Raw genomic sequence first — 18529 nt, forward strand, 5'->3', positions numbered from 1 at the left:
TGTTTCACTCTTTCCGAGGCTTCACCCACAGGCCTCAAATCCCTGGCATCAAGCAGACGTCATCTTCCCAGGACACAGTGTTACGTAATCTTAATTTAAATAGTTAAATCGCTTTCAAATTAATTTCTATGTAAATAACCCCCGGTGATCTGTAGAAAATAAACCACACAATGCTCCCTAGGACACTGGGGAAAAAACACCTGTACAATCACCATGTCTTTGTTTCCAAGCAGGCCAGTTTCATGCTATTTTTTCCCACTGCCTGTCCCCAGCCCCGCACTGCTGCCATCTCATTGCTCCTTTCAGATTTGCAGCCTCCAAAATGCATTTTTACCTCATTGCACAGCCAGCTGCTCGGTGTAGAGCCCAGATTTGAGCCGCGGTTGCTGCTGGACATTCAAAACAGGCTTCACAAACTCAGGAGCACCCTACTCGCTGCTACGGAGGAGCTGAGAATGGCAGCTCAGTGCATGAATGATGAGGTCTCAAGGCCAACGCTTCTTTGAATCCTGGGATGGTTGCAATGGAAACTGGGTATAAGAGCAAGCCCCTTGTAAGCTGGTGGAATGGATCCGCTGATCTGGCAATGGTCTTTGAGTCAGCACTTCTCTCTTCCAAGCTTTGTGCACACAAAGAGAAACAAAATGGCCCTGCATGTCCAGAAACCACCAGGAAACTCAGCAGCTGGAGTAACCTGTCTCTCCATCTCTGCAGTGACCAATCTTTCTGCTCCCCTTATTTCCAAATGCCTGTATATTTACTAGTTTTGGGGGTGGGTTTTTTTTAACTGTATCCCCCTTTCCTGTGCCTAACTCTGCTTCCTCACTTCCCCCAGAAGGACAGATGCTCTGGGAGTTAACCCCTGCTTGCTGCTAACCAGTTCAGAACTCCATCTCACCGCCCATGTTATTACACTGAGCAGAGTTAGGAAAGACAGCAGACCTGTGACGACCTACATCTGTGCGGGACTGAGCTGGACAGGCAATGTGGGACTCCGAATAGCACAGATCACTGGGGGTTATTTCTACAGAAGTCCCTCTATAAGATGGGGTCTGCATTTTCCCTCCCCCAGCACCTCAGGCGTGCGCTCAGATGAGTGCGTACCAGGAGTATTTACACTACAATGTAGACTCATTAGTGTCGCTGTGGCTGGGTAAACAACGGTGACACCATGTGTGTGCTTATTATTGCCTATCACCCTGAGCCAAACAAGCCAGGCCGGTTTTGTCAGTACAATTGCGTCTACACTAGGGGCTAGCACAGCTATGTCAGGCCCGAATCACAACTCCTCACACCACAGCAGGACTATGCCAGTGGAAATCTGCAGTGTAGCCCCATAGCCTGAGGGACAACACATTCCCCCAGTGGAACAGGAGAAGCAGGGCTTAACGGTGGGACACTGTTACCTAGCAACAACAGATTAACCCTTTAATGGGTGTCACTGACATGACATCTCTTCTTGCATTCTCTGTGTGAAAGAAGTCTGCACATGTGGGTTTTGTGGGGCTGATCAACGATATGCTCAAAACTCCAGCTTGTCCTGCCCAATCTCTTTGGTCTGTGACCCATCTCTCTGGCTGCCCTCAGCCTATGACCTATCTCTCACCGCATCCCCCCACACCATTCCCCCCCCTTCTGCAGATGGAAATATCGCTGGCAAAATCTCAACCATTACTACCTGGGCAAGAGAATTCGCCGCTTCACGAGCCTGTGACCTGTCACCCCTGAGGGGTCACCCATGCTGCCAACCCAGGTAAGTGCATGAGTTCCCGTGTGCTATCTGCTGCTTCTTGGGGCACAGCTGGAGTCAGAGAAACCCTAGGGCTAAACACTCTGGGAGGTCAGAGGTTAAATAACAGTCTTGTCACCAGACCCCACCCTCAGAATCCACCAGGAGTACTGGGAGACGGGCAAACAGGAGCATGACTCGTTCATCATCGAAGTATCTGGGCACCTGTGGAAGCTGGGAATTCACCTTCTACCTATTATTATTGAACAGTTATGTCAGAGGAGGTCTCAACGCAGCCGCGGCTCCACTCTTCCAGCTGCTGTACCAACACAGCGAATGACGGTCGCTGCTCCAAAGAGCTTCCCACCTAAAGCCTTCTTCACTGTCCCCTTTCCTTGCTGGGGACCTGGGTGTCCTCATCAGTCCATGCCTAGCTAGTGGAGCCTGGGTGCTTTGAAAGATTCTCTCTTAGCTGTTTTGCCTGAATAAGGATTTCAGGCCTGGCCCAGGGACACAGTTTTGGCCCCTGTCCAGATCAGCACAATCCCTCACCCATGTTGCCCAAGCGGCATGTCAGGCCTTTCCAACTTGACTGAGGTGAGGGACGCAACCGAAACCTCCACAACAGGAAACTCCGTCTCCCGTGATTTCTTCATTCCAGGGAAGGTTCTTCCAGCCGGTTTCTTAACCTGACACTTCGGAAGCCAGTGGACTCTGGCGCCCAGAGGAAGAAGTGAGCCAACGAAGGGAAAGCACGTGATGATGAACGCGTGTGCTGCTCTTCCATGCTCACTAGCGTGCATGTGCGAGATCTGTCTATGGCACCAGCTAGGGATCCCAGCAGACCCCAGCTCTTCTGGAAAAGACTTGCTAGATTTAATTTACAACAAGCCAAGGCAGGGGCTGCCCCAAAGCAGAGCAGACTGCAGCCGCCCTCCTGCTGCGGCCTGTCAAGACTATAATTTCCAGCATGCAGTACAGTTCTTTCAAATTGGAGCATTGCATGTTGGGACTTGTAGTCTCATTGGGCTGGGCATCTGAATGCACAACGAAGGTGGCTGCCAGAGCTCTGTGGGCTGCACTTATCCTTCAGCAGACTTAGCCCTGTCACCACTACAGAGATGCCCTCTACAGAAGCAGCTCTCACAATGTCCAGAACAGTGCCCAGTTGGTCTTTGTTAATGGGCCATCTGAAACCGGGAGCAGCCGAACCAGCTCTACAAGATCTCTGTACGACCCAGGCAAAGAAACCTTTAAGCTGGTGAACAGCAAGCAGTAAACTACACGGAACGGTGAGAGCGCATCACATCTTGGGTAAGAACGCCTTCAGCACGCAGAGCTGTCATTCTCATGCCCCTTCCTTCATAGGAACAAGGGCAGTGCCACACTGGAGCAGTCGCAAAGTCCATCTAGTCCAATGTCCTGTCTCCAACAGTGGCTCGGGCCAAATTCTTCAGAGGAAGGTGCAAGAATCTCACAGTAGCAGATGTGGGATAATCTGTAACCATGAAGGCCTCGTGATGAACCCTAACAGTTACAGATCAGTTTAAATACTGAAGAATTATGGTTTTTATCCCTTCCAAAACTCTTTGTTTGCCTTAACTGTTATAACTCTGGATGTTCTTGTTATCCTGTTGAACATCCATTCCCTCACTCTTTGAATCTTGCTAAGTTCTTGGCCTCAGTGGCGTCCTGTGGCAGTGAGTTCCACAGTCTAATTCCGTAATGAGTGTGGGGGGGATTATTTCCTTTTATGAGTTTTGAATTTTGCTACCTTTCAATTCCATTCAGTGTCAGCTTGAGAAGGGAGAAGAAGCTTCTTTCTCTAGAGGATTCATTATTTTATATATGTATCATGGCCCCTTTCCTTCATCTCCTTTCTAAGGGAAACAATCTTAGTCTTTTCAATCTCTCTTCCTAGGAGAGATTTTCCAGGACATTGATCACTCTCATCACCCTTCTCTGAATCCCCTCAAAGAATACCCTATCTGAGATGAGTGACCAGAACTGTGCACAAACACACACACACACACACAGACTTGTCTAGATAGAAGAAAGCATCAATGTACATAATAGCATTATAATACTTTCCATATTATCCTCCATCCTGATCCCTCTATATCCTAACATCTTGCTTCTCTGTCAATTCCCAGCCATAGAGGGGAGGGAGGAAAGAGACAGCAGCCCCCTGGCCTACCCAGCCCACTTGCCAGGAAGCATTTCTACTTGCACTGGCAAGCAGCTGAATAGGCTTCTCAAGCCTTGCCACCATGTGTTATACACAAAACCTCTTACATCCCTCCAAGTCCAACCATCAGGATGCACATGAGATCCTTGCACCTGATCCTCCCTGCATTGAAAGACAAGGCTCATCCAGCCAGTTCCCTTTCTGATTCTCATGTTGGCCAGTTATACCCCGAGGGGCAACAGCAACTAAACTGGGACCCCAACATTCCCCTTTCCATCTCGGAGGCTAATGCAGACTGGAGCTGAGCAGGGTCCCAGTGCTGGAATCCACACACTCGTGCAAACATGCACAAATGCTCATGTACACATACACGCTCACACACACATTCACAAGTATACGTGCGTGCACACTGGGTACGTACACACTCAGGCCTGCACGACATACACACACGCAGGCTCAGGCGCATGAGCTGTGATGTGACAGGAGTGAATGATCCTGGAGCCACCCAGTGTTTTGGCGTCCACAGGAGGAACCGGTCCCCCAAACATACCTGGGGCATCACTGAGCATTTGCAGCTGCTATGCAGTCACCTCTGCCTTCCCCTTGCCCTCTCCCACAGGAAGCTGAAGCAGCCTGGGAAATCCCTTTGGTATCTTGCAGGGGCAGTCCCTGGCTCCATGTGTCAGTAGCCATCAGGGGCTGCATTCTCGCAGTCACAGCTATGAATATCCCCATTATGTTCGGCCTCTGGCTCCCCCACCCCTCCCCAGCGTTTCTGTGTTGTTATTTTACACTGGTGCCACTGCTGCTGCATTTGATCATTTCAGCAAAGCAACGGCACCTGCTGCAAGCCACGGCTGGCTGGGGGGAGGGAGGGAGAAAGGAGAAACAGCAGGTGCTGCGCTCTGGGCTCGCCCATCCACCCAGATTCCCGGCTATCACGACAACATCCATCCACTCACTCCTGTTTGGGGGTAAGATCCTGGATCCAGACACTCTTCAGTCTGGTGGTGTTTGATTTCAGGCCCAAAGACTGCGGCTAATGACCCAAACCCAAGTCCAGACCCAAATAATCCGAACTCCCTGCCCCCATCTGCTGCTTCATCATCCTCAGCTTTAACCTTCCAGGCTAAGGAAAACCATGTGTGAAAAGAAATGAACCCCACACCGCCCGCTCATCACCACTTCCTCCTCTACAGCAGTTTCACTGTGGGCCTCTGCCACTGACTTAGGGTATGGCTACACTGGCACTTTACAGCGCTGCAACTTTCGCGCTCAGGGGTGTGAAAAAAAACACCCCCCTGAGCACTGCAAGATACAGTGCTGTAAAGCCTCAGTGTAATCAGTGCCGCAGCAAGCTCCCAGCGCTGCAAGCTTCACCCGTAGAAGATGTGGTTTACGTGCAGCACTGGGAGAGCTCTCTCCCAGCACTGGCGCTCCGACCACACTCACACTTCAAAGCGCTGCCGCTTTGAAATTTCAAGTGTAGCCATATCCTTAGACCCTGACAGGTTGAGTGCCTTGGCAGAAAGGCAAATGTCTGTATATGACTATGCACAGGAATCTCTTCACCTGCCCACTGGTACGCAGCCACATCTGGGGCGGAATGTGGCAGCTCTTTAACGGCCCCCGTAGCAAAAATATAGGACAGTTTCGGGATGGGAAGGGAAGCACGGGGAATGTGCATTTAAATATATATGTTTCAAAAGAGACTGCATTCCATTTTCTCTACAAGGAAGGATCGCCGCTCCCAGTGGGATTCAGACTGAGAACAAACCAGGTTTGGGTGCAGGGGAGCTAACAGGGTCCTGTTACGCCAGGGAGGGAGGGTTGTTGTGTTGGGGAGGAATCTTTGCCTAGTGGTTACAGCACAAGCCTGGGTGAGCTGGGTTGTCTCCCCAGCTCTGCTGCTGACCGAATGGATCGCCCTGGGGAATCTGGCTCATTTCTCTGTGCAGCCACCTTTGAGGGGGAAGGAGCCTATGGCAAGGCTGTGATTGCACTCAGGAAGGGAGAGAGCATGGAGAAGAGTGTGAATAGGTCACAGGCCCCCATAATCTTCCTGAGAAAGGGCTGGGCCAGGGGATGGGACACATGGGGTGAAGCGGCCTGGCCCAAGTCTGAGGAAGCTGCGGATAATCCCCTGACTGAGTGCCAGAGCTTCAGGCCCTGTCTGTCCTGGGGGGCAGGTGTGGCTCAGAGAGAGAACAGCTGCCTCCCCCACCCCTTGCTCCTTTCACGGTTTCCTCTCCCCAGCCTCTGCAAGGGGCTCGTCCTGCTCTGTCCAGGCCTTTCATCTGACGCTCTTCCTGTCAGCCCTGGAAATGGCAGGCCGCTTTCCTGTCCCAGATTCGTCTCTTGTCCCTGCTCCCCCCCACCCCAGCGCTTCCTGCCTGTGAACGGCCAGTGCCAGCACAGGGCTGTGATTCACTCACCACGACCCCCTCCCTGTCCCCATCCTGCAGCTCTTGGCTACATCACGGTTAATCAGCCGCCTTCGCCTTCACGGCGACCGGCGTCATACCAGGCCTCTTTCTCTCCATAAACTCTCTCTCCCTCCTGGCTTCCAAAGGCTTGGCTGGAGCACACCATCCGGTTAATACCCTGTCTACACTAGGACAGTTTGTACCCAGCTTGGGGCTAACTGGAGAACGCACAAGCTCCCAAGGAGGCAGTAGGGTTTGTCTAGTGGCTCACAAGCTAGGAACTCTTGTTTCTGAAGCCCAGCTCTGCCAGCGACTCTGTTGTGCGGCCTTGGACAAGTCACTTAACATCTCTGCCTCTCACTTACTGTTTCTCCCAAGGTGGGCAGATTGTGGGGTCTGAATGATTCAAAGTGTGGAAGAGCCAGAGAGCTCTATGACAGGGGCTTACTCCTCAACTAAGCATGTAGGAACTGGGCTTTGCCCCTGTGAAGGGGGCGTCCAGACGATCTACCCTGATCTGATCAGCTCCAGGGGCGACTCTATGTATTTTGCCACCCCAAGCACGGCAGGCAGGCGGCTTTCGGCGGTATGCCTGTGGGAGGTTTGCTGGTAATGCAGATTCGGCTGCGCGCCTGTGGGAGGTCCACCGTTCCCGCGCCTTCGGCATACCCACCACTGAATTGCTGCCGAAACGCCGCCGACACCGTGGGACTGGCGGACCTCCTGCAGGCAGCCTGACTGCCACCCTCACGGCAACCGGCAGGCTGCGCCCCACGGCTTGCCGCTCCAGGCACGCGTGTGGTGCACTGGTGCCTGGAGCTGCCCCTGATCAGCTCTGTTGGAGGGGCCCATGCAGCCAGAAAATAGAGAAACCCGAGAGAGGGATCGTCCTCTCCCCCACTGATTTCCTTCCCTTTCTAGTCCCCTGAGTCACATGTGCTCCCAGGAGAGGAGCTCGCTCCCACCTGTACGAGGAGAGATGAGCCATTTGCAGCCTTGACAAGGGCACTGTGCATGGCCCCTTGTCACAGCTGCAGGCTGGGGCTGAGTCAGCCCACCTGAGACAGGAGGAATAGGGGCATGTCACACAGCGCTTACACAAAACAGCTGGCAGGGAGAGCTCTCCAAAGAGCAGGGAGCTGCCTGGTGGGGAGGGACAGCTACTGGCACCCTGGGGAATGATCCATTTTGAATAGAACTGTTGCAATTAACAAGACTGGGGTTTAAATCAGCACTCAGATGTTTGGGTTCCGATCTGAATCTAGGGGGCTGCCTGTCTCTAAATAAACCCTGTCCCTCAATAGGTTCCCCCAACCCACAATTACCTTCATGGAGGGCAAACCCCCATGGCCCAGAGTCTTTCCTTTTTGTTCTGCTGGACAGGACAGTGTTCCCTTCTCTGATCTCTTCAGGGGACCTCTTGTGTGCTCCCTCCCCAATGGCGGGGGAGGAGGTCAGGTTTGTCTTTCTTGCTTCTGGGAGTTGGGACTTGCCCTTTTCTCAAGGTCCCCTCTGCATTAGTCCCCCTTTATCCCACTCTGGGTTCTCATGTCCCCCACTGTGCAACACCAATGTTCCATTTCCCCCATTTGTGCCCTCCAGCACTCACTTTCTCAACACCCCCCCCCGATACATTCCCCGTCTCCCATTGCCTCCAGTAGCTCTTCCCTGCCTCCATCTGCCTCACCCTGAAGATGAGGATCTGGGGGGGACGGAAGTGTCCCAATGGGACAGTCTTGTTCCCTGAGATTTCCAGCCTAAATCTGCAAGCCCAAGACATTGGCCTATGTTTTGATGGAGCACATGAACTGCTGCAGCCTTGTACGAGCTGAACTTGACCTCCAGAACTTGAGTCTCCAGGTCCTTGGTCTCTTCCCACTCACCCCCTCAATAGATGGCCCGTGAGGGGCAGCTCTCTCTAAAGACGGGGTGAAGCAGCAGACGCGGAGTGAGGGCACCTTGGTTCTAGTCAGAGATTGTAAGGCCAGAAGGGCTCGTGATGACCATCTAGTCTGATTTTCTGCCTAACACAGACTCCATACCCTCACCAGTCATTTCTGCATCAGGCCCAGAACTTCTCCTTTGAGCCAGTGCAGGTCTTTTAGAAAAAACTATCCAGTTTGCATTTAAAGACTTACAGTGATGGAGAATTTATAACGTAGATTCCACTGGTTAATTCCCTTCACTGTTAAAAATTTGTGCCTTATTTCTAGCCTGAATTTCTCTAGCTTCAGCTTCCAACCTCTGGAGCTGATTATGTCTTTTTCTGCTCGATAAAAGAGACATCAGAAATCTCTTCCTCACGTAGGTACATGTAAACTGTGATCAAGTCCCCTCTTAGACAAACAAAATAGATGGAGCTTCTTTGGTGTCTCACTATAAGTCAGGGGTTCCAGATCTTGAATCATTTTTGTGGCTCTTTCCTGAACGCTGTCCAGTTTTGTACCATCCTTTTTAAAGTGTGGACGCCAGAACTGATCTCACTAATGCTGTATACAGAGGTAGCACCATGTCCCTACTCCGACTTGATATTCCCTTGCTCATACATCCGAGAATCACATTCATCCCTATAGCTACAGCATCACACTGGGAGCTCATGTTCAGTTGGATTATCCACTATGACCCCTAAATCCTTTTCAGAGTCACTGCTTTCCAGGATACGGGTCCCATCTTAGGAAGAGTGCCCTGCATTCTGTGTTCCTAAATGTATGACCTTGCATATGGCTGTGTTAACACACGTGGTTCAAATGAGTCCAGCTACCAAGCGATCCAGGTTGGCCGGTATAACTAACATGTCCTCATTATTATCACCACGCCACAATTCGTGTGTCACCTGCAAACTTTACCTGCAATGATTTTAAGATCTTTGCTAAAGATATTGAATAGCATTTGGCCAAGAACAGATCCCATTCAAAACACTCCCAATGGATAAGGATTCCCCATTTACAATAACTTTTCGCAATCTATCAGTTAACCAGTTTTTAATCCATTTAATATGGGCTGCACTGATTTTATATAGTGCTGTGTTGGTTTTTTAAATCAGATTGCCATGTGGGACTAACTCAAATGTCTTACAGAAGTCTAAGCATATGATGTTCTGGTCTATATTAATATTTCTGTCTGTGTTATCCACCGGTTAAAGGAGCAGACTGGGAGTCAGGATGCCTGGGTTCAACTCCTGGCTTTGCCACTGATATGTCGCCTCTCTGTGCCTCAGTTTCCCCACCCCTACAGTGCAGAGAATGATACTGACCTTTTAAACTTGTATTTGCTGTGGAGGACTCTGAGCCAAACTTTTTCACCTGGGCTCACCACAAGTCCAATACCTTTCACTTATAACGGCTTTAACCAGACAATTTCAAAACCCTTTACAAAGGAAGGTAACTGTCATTCTATTCAGTTTACAGATGGGGGTGGGGCACAGGCCTACCTAATGAAGTCATGTCTGTAAAATGCTTTGAGACGCTGGGTGAATGGAGCCGGACCAAAGACATGCCAAAGGTCTAACATCACCATAGCAGCTCTGCAAGCCCTTCTGTTCTTCATTCTGGTTCTGGAGCTGCAGCTCCGGTTTGCCCAGATTTTGCTGAGGTCAGTAGCCTCCTGGAGAGAGCCAGAGGCCTGGGATGAACCAGCAGAAGCTGTGAGGAGCCCATTACTCAGCCAGTGAGTCATGACACAAGCTTGCGAGAGGCAGAACACAGCCTGTGCGGACGTGCCCCCCAGGAGAGGAGCCCCATCACGGATGGAGTCAGATCAGGAAGGTGAGTCAAAGGCATGGGATCGGCAAAGGGGCCTGGAGGGGAAGACGCTTCCGGGTCAGTGCGGCCGAAGCGCACAGTGAAGAGGAAAGCGTGAAGTTTCAGTTTCCTTCCTCCAGTCCTGTCAGAGGTGATGCCTCCTTCCCGTCCCTCTGCAGTGACGGGGAGCCCTCCCCACAATGTGAAGTCATCACTTTCCCCTCCCTCATGTCCCCGCTGGCCCCGGTCCTGGCTGTGAGAGAGAATGCACCTCCCAGAGGAAAGTGGGGAATGGCAGGGACGGGTCTTTACAAGAGTTCTGCACGATGTTACCTGCAGTGGTTTGAAACTGGTTTCAAACCTTTATACTGCATCCACACTAGGGGTTGTACCACTTTATACTGGTGAAAAACAGACCCCTAACTGGAATTGGTACAAACACAGTGTACAGACTCATCAGGATGCTTGGAACTCTAGTGCTTCTCCTTGTCAGCTCATGTTAACTAATTAATCTTCACTCCACCCCTGGGAGATGCATATTCTTGTTTTAGTTTACAGATGGGGAAACTGAGGCACAAAGTGGAGAAAGTGACTTGACCAAGGAGTTAGTGTCAGAGTTAGAACTGGAACTTCTTGGTTTGGGTACTGCCAAAAACCACCCATGGCAGTGCGCCTCAGACCTGGGCGCATGCTGTGGTGGTGTCATTGTTCCTGCTCAGGCTCTGAAACCCACCCTCCTCCCCAGGCATCAGAGCCCAAGCGGGAATGTCTGCACCACTATTTTTATTGCTGTAGCGCAAGCCCCACGAGTCCCAGAGATACAAGCTCTGAGACTGACTGCTCTGGGTTGGGGCTTTTGCAGTGTAGACATACCCTTTTTGTCTCGCAGGCCTGGACTGAAATCACTAGGCCACGCTTCTCTGTATACTCCTGGCCCGTCTGTGGTTCTTGGTGGAGCCTTCAGTGTGGGGGCTGCTAATATTCAGAGCCACTATAGCCTGTCATCAGCAGGGTAAAGGCTTGCTCGAGTCTTGGGCTCAGCTAAGGCTTGGTCCAAGATCACAAACCATGATGTCAGCTTACAGACACCCTGCTGTGGCCCAGGTGAAAGAGGAACCAACCCGTGCCCAGCAGTGAGGTGTAAAACACATGGTAGTGTTGGCAACCCACCACATGCAAGGCAGGAAAGCCGTTGGCACCTGTAACTCCTTCCTTCATGTTCCCTGATGATGGAACACACGTGTTACATGCATGACCATCTCAGCACATTACCTGGTCTCCCAACAACTACTGCTCCAATGAGTGTTGCCTTCCTCCAAGTTCCTCATCACGTTACAAGAGTTCTACATGTTGGCTCTGAGCAGCAGTGGAAAATGAGGCTCCCAGCTGGTTTTCCTGCTGGCCTGAGACACCAGTTACATCCTGAGGAGGTTGCAGCGAACTTCGCACCATCAGGATACAGCTTGTCTGTGCCGGAGGCGGAGCTTTCTCAGGAGCCAGTCCAGACTGTGGAACGAATTCCTCCAGGAACTAGAGACCTTCAACCACCTTCTGCTCCAAGGGCCAGGAGAGTTTTTCCAATCGTCCTTCTCTACCCAACAAGCAGAGCAGCATGTAGGTATTTACAGATTTTTTAAATCTCTACCAAACCCGGCGCACACAGTTTCTCCACTGGGGAGAGGAGGAGAGAGAAGATGAACCACATGTGACAGCTAGTCATGTTGATTGATGCACTGACTGCTGGAAGGTGCTCCAGTGGGGATACGGGCGGTACAAGGAGCCATCAAGAGAAGAGAAGAGAAAGTGGCACTCTGAAAATGCCCATCTCCACCTCTGAGACTAGCCGAGATTGGAGCTGAGCATTGTCCCAGGGCTGGGATCCATTCACATGGACACACACACACGGCTGCCGTCTCACTGCTCACTCCGCTTGTGCATCTTCCCCCAACCCGTGCCTCTCTTGTCTGTTTAGAATGTAAGCTTTTCGGGGCAGGGACTGTCTGCTACTCTGGGTTTGAACAGCACCTACCACAGGGGGGCCACATCTTGAGTGGGCCCTTAGGCACTACCGTGATCAACACGATTAAACATACACAAATACACGTGTGTACATGCAATATACATGGAGAGAAACACCCATGTGCACATGTACAGATACATGCAGAGGGACATAACCATCCATGCACAGCCCTGCGTGCACAACACACTCACGCATATAGAGAACCACAGACACAGACACAGGATCCTATGCAAGGGTTTCTCCATGTCCCCTCACAGGCTTGGGGCCGTTGTGGTCAGCAAGGCGCCGGGGAGCATGTCCCTGCAGCACAAAGAGGGAGTTTCACATGGGTGCTCCAAGCGGAGCAGCTGCCACCAGTTCCAGTCAATTCCCCATTCATCTCAGCACCACCAGAATGCGGATGAGGCCTTAAAGGGACACTGCACATTTGTCTTTGCTCTGCCCCTCCCCACCTGAAAGACTCACCCTCATCCTGTCTCTGCCATGCTCAGATTTTGTTGCCCATAAGTGAGATAAATGATATTCTGCCCATGACTCAGGATGTCCCTAGGAAAGCTTCACCTTCTCATCCCAGAGATCAAGAGCAAAGGACTTAGTCCTGATTCCTCTCCTGGTCCTGCTAATGGGATCTGCCACCCTGGCCACCGCATGGTCATCCCTCCATGCAGGCCCTGTCCACAGCCCTGCTGGGTCTCCATCACAGCCATAGAGAACACAGTGGCACCACTACCTTTGCAGGGGTCGAGTGGGGGAGCCTGAAGGGAATCCAGGCCAGGGCTCCAGAGCAAGTTGCTGAGTCCCTCTCCTTGGTCTAATGGGGTATTCCCTGCTCCTCCCTTCCCCTCCCGCTGAGACTCTGTTTAAAACAGGATTCACTGGGTTCGTCTCTGGAGAGCTGGACGGTGGCCTGGTCCCTCCCAGGACAGGAGATAGGTGGTTCTCAGCTGACCTCCCCACGGGCGCAGAGCAGGGTGGGAGGAGTGAATGGGACCCAGAAGCTCCCTGGGGAGGTATCCTGCAAAAAGACCTCAAGGGAATTGTATACGTGCCTTTCCCCCTCAGGAACAGTTCCCAACGGCGCCTGCTTGATCCCCGAGACGGATATGTGACCCCAAGTGGAGCAGCCCCTCCTCTGCTCCCCGGACTCCTCCCTGACTGGGACTGAGGCTCCTGCACAGAGTGGCTCCCTGGGCCTTGGGTGACTGACTGGATGTAATGCTGCTTGCAATAAAAGGGTTGGAAAGCACGAGTGTCGTATCCCTGACTGCCGTGCCCTAGAGGTGGGTGCACGCAGGAATCATTCACTGATCAGACTGCGGCGCCTGGGATGGGGTGTGGGTGTCAGAGCAGGAGAAGCTGCTGATGAGGGCTTGATGGAGGCACCAAACTGCACAGCTTGATCAAGGGCTCTTTTCATCCTCTGCCAGGTGGTAGTCCCTTCTGCCACTTCCTGTGCATGTATAGTAGGGCAAGGTCCCTCCCGAGTGCATGAGAGAATGCTTCAGGCGGACGGCCTGGCTCCACCCTGGCCTGGGTGCCGCAGCCCAAAGTGAGGGTAGTCTATCGGTGCAGCTACCACTCCAGAGAGTCAGACTGTATGTATGCTACAGCATGCAATCTGGGCTTGCTGGGCAGCTTCAGATTGCTCCCCTCCAGCACTCCTAGATCCCTGGAATCCTGCCCAACTGGCAGGGTGGGATATTGGAGAAGCAGGATTTGGTGTTTAACTTCAAGTCCCATATAGGACAAACTGATGGGAAATAAGGATCAGCCTGATCAAACCCGCGTCTGAAGAACCCAAATCCTTGTGAGGGTCAAACAATTTTCATGAACCTCCCCAGTCTCCACTCCCCCTTGGCCCAGGCTCATTTGCACACGCAGCTTTCAGAAAGCAGAGGACATGACACAATACCGCAAGAGGCTCAGCTTGCGGGAATCCTGACCCAGCCAGTCTCAGAAATAGTGTGCAGGTGTCTAAGTACAGAACTGGGATCCAGGAACTTGTGGGGTCGAATCCCAGCTCTGCCACTGACTCAGTGGCCTTGAGTAAGTCACCTCCCAGCTCCGTGCCTCAGTTTCCCATTGGGAAATTGACCCTCACCTCCCTTCTCCCCACCTGGCTATGAGGGTTAATTAGGTGAATATCAATGAAGTGCTGGAATTTCCTGCCCTGTTTGTAGACCTGAAAGCTTAGCTGTTCCCCACCTCGGACCTGGGATTGGGTTATAGGTTGGCCCATTACAAAATCTTAGTCCCATTAAATCAATAGCAAAATTCCCCATTGACTTCAATAGGGTCAGGGTTTCAGGTCAGAACCATGCTTCCTGGGAATGGACACTGCCTAGAGGAATGTCCTGTTTTCCAGGGGTGGGCTCAACACAAGGGATCATTTAGCCTACAGACTTGCTCCAGACCTCTGAGAGTCAGAGTCAGGTGGCTTTAGACCTCAGGGGCTCCTAGTCCTGTACTCAGACTACTTGACTATAATGCCATGGCTCCTGATGCAGGGGATGTGACATTAGTCAATGTCAAAGCCCTGCCCTGGGTCCACCCAGCACAGGGAAGTTTTTCAGGTTGCTTTCCCTGTCAGCTGTGACCATAATTGGGTGTCTCACAGCGAAGTGCTAACTAACTGCTGCGTCACTTCCTCACTCAAACCTTGCAGAAAATAGGCATGAACAGGCAGTTCTTGGAGCTGCCCAGAGTGACTGCATCTTGGAAAAGCCACTTGGGAAATCCCGATTTCTCCTCTCGTGTGTCATAGGGACTCCCCCTTAGTGCCGTGGTCAGCACCCACTCACACTGCAAGCTGAGCACAAAAGTAGCCTTTAGCTACTGCACTGCTGACAACAGTTGTGGTGTAAAATCCCCCCTACCTCTGGGTGGCTGTGGCCCGAGTGCCTGACAAAAGCGTCCGCTAGAGCAGTGTTTCTCAATGATTGATCCATGGACTGGTGCCCGTCCATGAGATCTCCCTGACTCCGTTTAGGAAGGCAGCAAGCTGGGCCCTGGTAATAAAAAGGTTGAGAAACACTGAGTTGGAGCAAAGACAGTTTTTGTACCTATCTGGCTAGGGTGGTTATGGGCGTGGGTTTTTATCAGTGCAATGCCTAAGTGTGGATGCAATGGTAGCCAGATAAAGATGCCCTATACCCCCGTATAGCTTATTCCTCTTCCTGAACAGGAATAAACGATACCAGTATAAACATAATTACACCAACATAGCATCCACACTAGGACCATTTTATCTGTCGGCCCAGCCCCGTGTAGTTGCTACAGCTTGTAGGTGTATGCAAGGCCTTCATTCATTCAGTACAATCCCCCTTGTCCTACAAATCCTGGGGCCTGAGAGCTCCAGCTCTTCTGCCTACCAGTTCTCCACTTGTCTCCCATCAACCGGAAGCAACCGCTGGATCACATACAGCCACTCAGCATTTAATCCTTCATTGCAGGTGGACTGCTCAATTTTTCAATCTATTGCAGTACTAGCCTGGTTTTACACCATTTAGCTTAAATCTCTCCTCAAGCATCATAAACTAAACTGAAAAAAGTCACTTCAATACTGGAATGTCTATACAGGGTGAGGGTGGGTTATACAAGTAACTAGATGGGTTAAATTCACACCTTAGGTGACAATGAAAAAAATTCCCCCTTTTGACAAGTGATTTAGGACCAGTCAGTGAGAAATTGACTTCAGCTAAGGACTTGTCTACACAGGGAGGCTCAGGAGAATTAAACTAAATGTGTGAATTTAAAGTGGATTAGCTGGACCACATTAAACCGCTGTGTGGAAAGTGGCCTGAATTTGGTTTAGCACAATTCACAGCCCAAGTGAAAGCTAAACTGAATAAAAGTCATTTTCATTCCAAATAAGAGAGTTCACAGAAGGATTTAATGTGGGGTATGGCTACACTTGAAACTTCAAAACGCTGCCGCGGCAGCGCTTTGAAGTGCAAGTGTGGTCGCAATGCTGCACGTACTCCACATCCTCTACGGGTGTAAGCTTGCAGCACTGTTTACACTGAGGCTTTACAGTGCTGTATCTTGCAGCGCTCAGGGGGGTGTTTTTTTCACACCCGAGCGCGAAAGGTGCAGCGCTGTAAAGCGTCAGTGTAGCCATGGCCATGGTTTAATTACTCTATTCTCGAAGGTAATTTGGATTAACTTTGCTGCGTTTTCCTAGTAGACAAGCCCTAAATCAGTATCGGGCACTCTCAGACCGAAATAAGAGTATTCACATAACAGAGATGCACTGATTTCACTGAACTGATCTAGAAATCAGTGCAGTTTCTCACACAGACAAACACTGACTCAACCCCTTAGGTTCTGCAGGCAGCCAAGGTGAGCGTCTGCCCCAAGCCCCCAGCCCTGGGCTCTGAAACCACTCGACCAGGTCTTTAACTGGCTCCTGGCAGGTTGCCAGGCCTGATGACAGCCCAGACAGTAACTGAACTGTGGGCAGCGAACTGGCAAATTAGAGTGTCTGTCGTAACCCTTTCTATGGTGGTGGCATTAACACATGGTGCAGTAAACTCACAGCGAAGGGATGAGAGCAAGACACCTGTTCAGCCACCCCACGGTTCCTGTCTCCAAACCAAACCTAGGGCAGGAATGAACAGTGGGGAGCGCAGAAGCCCAGAGAGTGCCATGGGAGGCAGGTGGATCCTTCATAGCTGCTGTCTTCCATGCCTGGCCCTGTCTGTCTTTCTCTCCCCTGGGGGCAACATTTCTCCAGTTCTCTGCTACCAGTGCTGTGCCTCTCCCATTCCATCACACCTGGCCAAGGGCTCCCTTCGCCCCAGCCTTCCCACCCTTCACTCCTTATAAAGGGTGCCTCTGCCCTCCCGGGGCCCACAGCCCTCGGGGGTAACCGCACAGCTGGGGTCACAGACTCGCTGGCCATTCCAATCATTTTTCAAGATAAGAGAACAGGAAGAGAAAGAATGAGGGTTCTGTGTCTGGGCCGGGCGCCTTGTTCCCCAGTCAGTGCTGGGACGGATTCCAGAGATTACAGAAAGCGGAATTCTTCACATCTCCCCTGACCCCCGACCCGACACCAACAAGTGTCCCCATGTCCTGGCAGCAGCCTGGCGAGTCAAGGAAACACAGGCTGCCTGTGTAGGGGGCTTGGAAAACAACTGCATTAGCTCCGTTTCCAATTTCAACTCCAATAGCAGCGTCTTTCTTCTGTTCCCTTCCTGCATCTCCCTCACCCTGACTCTACCTCCCATCTGCCGGGGCCGTGCTCCATGGACGCTCCAGGGGGGCTGGTGGTGATCGCCGTGCACGGGACTGGATGGTGGGGTGTGTCGCCAACATCCTCCGCACCAGCTGGGAAGGAGGCGGTGTACAGAGCCAACCCAGAACAGCAAGCCCCCGTGACAAACCCTGTTGAGATTTCTCCTCCCCCAGCCAAGGGCCCAGCCCATGGCTCATGGGGCGATTACACTTCTGTCTAGGGCAGAGCAGAGGAATCCCACGAATGTGTCTAGAAACCTGGAGCTCAGCCATTCTCAGGCGCTACAAGCAAACAGGTTTGTTCTGGGTTGCTGTGGCTACGACGATGAACCAATGAGCCGGGAGATGCCTTTGTGCTGAGCAGGGCTGCCAGCCTCAGAGAGGGGCTCAAACACGCGGAGTAAACATGGAGGGAGAAGTCCGTCTAGGGACTATGCGAATGGGGCAGGATTCCAGCTCCTGTCCGCGCTGCTTTCCCAAAGAGGAGATGCAGAGCTGGGGCCGTTCAAGCCGGCCCGGAAGAACTGGGATCTCATTCCCCTAAGGGTGGTTCAGGACAGTGGGATGGAGAGAGAAGATGTGGCCCACAGAGCTGGGAGACTGATCTAGAGAGTCCAACTGGTCTGGGCACCAGACATCCAGTCTGGGCCCATGAGAAGAGCGGCTACTGGGCTTCCGGATACTCACCTGACAATCCAGGATTCCAGTTCAGGTCCCTCCCTGATAACACGGAATACTTCCCACCTCTGAGGGCTTCATGGGGGTGGGGGGGCTACTGAAATGAAGGGTAGGTATCAGCACCATTTTACAGAGGGGAAACTGAGGCACGGAGTGGCAAAGTGGCTCACCTAAGGTGACCAAGCTCCTAGAACCAGGAGTCCTGAATCCGAGGTCTGTGCCCTAAGCACAAGACCTCCCATAGAAAGGGGTCAGGTTTAGTCACTCCTCTGGCCCTTTCGGCTGCACACAGCACTTGTGTTTGGGCCCTGACCCTGCGGCAGGTCGCAGCTCTGCCCTCCCCAACCAGCCCGTTGGAGCCAGGGCAGCCTCCCTTTGCTAGCAAAACTGTGATCGTTTCCCACCCGAGCCTCTGCAAGAAAAGAAAAAGGTACAGGAAACACATGTGGCAGGAGGGTGTTTTCTCCAGGCCCAGGGAGACTATCCGGAGCCATGCGGCAGGCTCTGTAG

General features: G+C 51.9%; 1 long non-coding RNA gene across 1 annotated transcript in view; it reads right to left on the reverse strand.

Moving 5' to 3' along the window:
• Positions 1-355: 355 nt before the first annotated feature.
• The window catches only part of LOC142045939 (uncharacterized), a 53594-nt gene continuing 35420 nt past the window's right edge, over positions 356-18529 (reverse strand). The window contains exon 3 of the long non-coding RNA XR_012654864.1: positions 356-619. This is a non-coding gene — a long non-coding RNA (uncharacterized LOC142045939). The remainder of the gene's footprint in view (positions 620-18529) is intronic.

Source organism: Chelonoidis abingdonii, chromosome 25, assembly GCF_003597395.2.
Source record: "Chelonoidis abingdonii isolate Lonesome George chromosome 25, CheloAbing_2.0, whole genome shotgun sequence".
In the NCBI taxonomy this organism is placed as follows: Eukaryota; Metazoa; Chordata; order Testudines; family Testudinidae; genus Chelonoidis; species Chelonoidis abingdonii.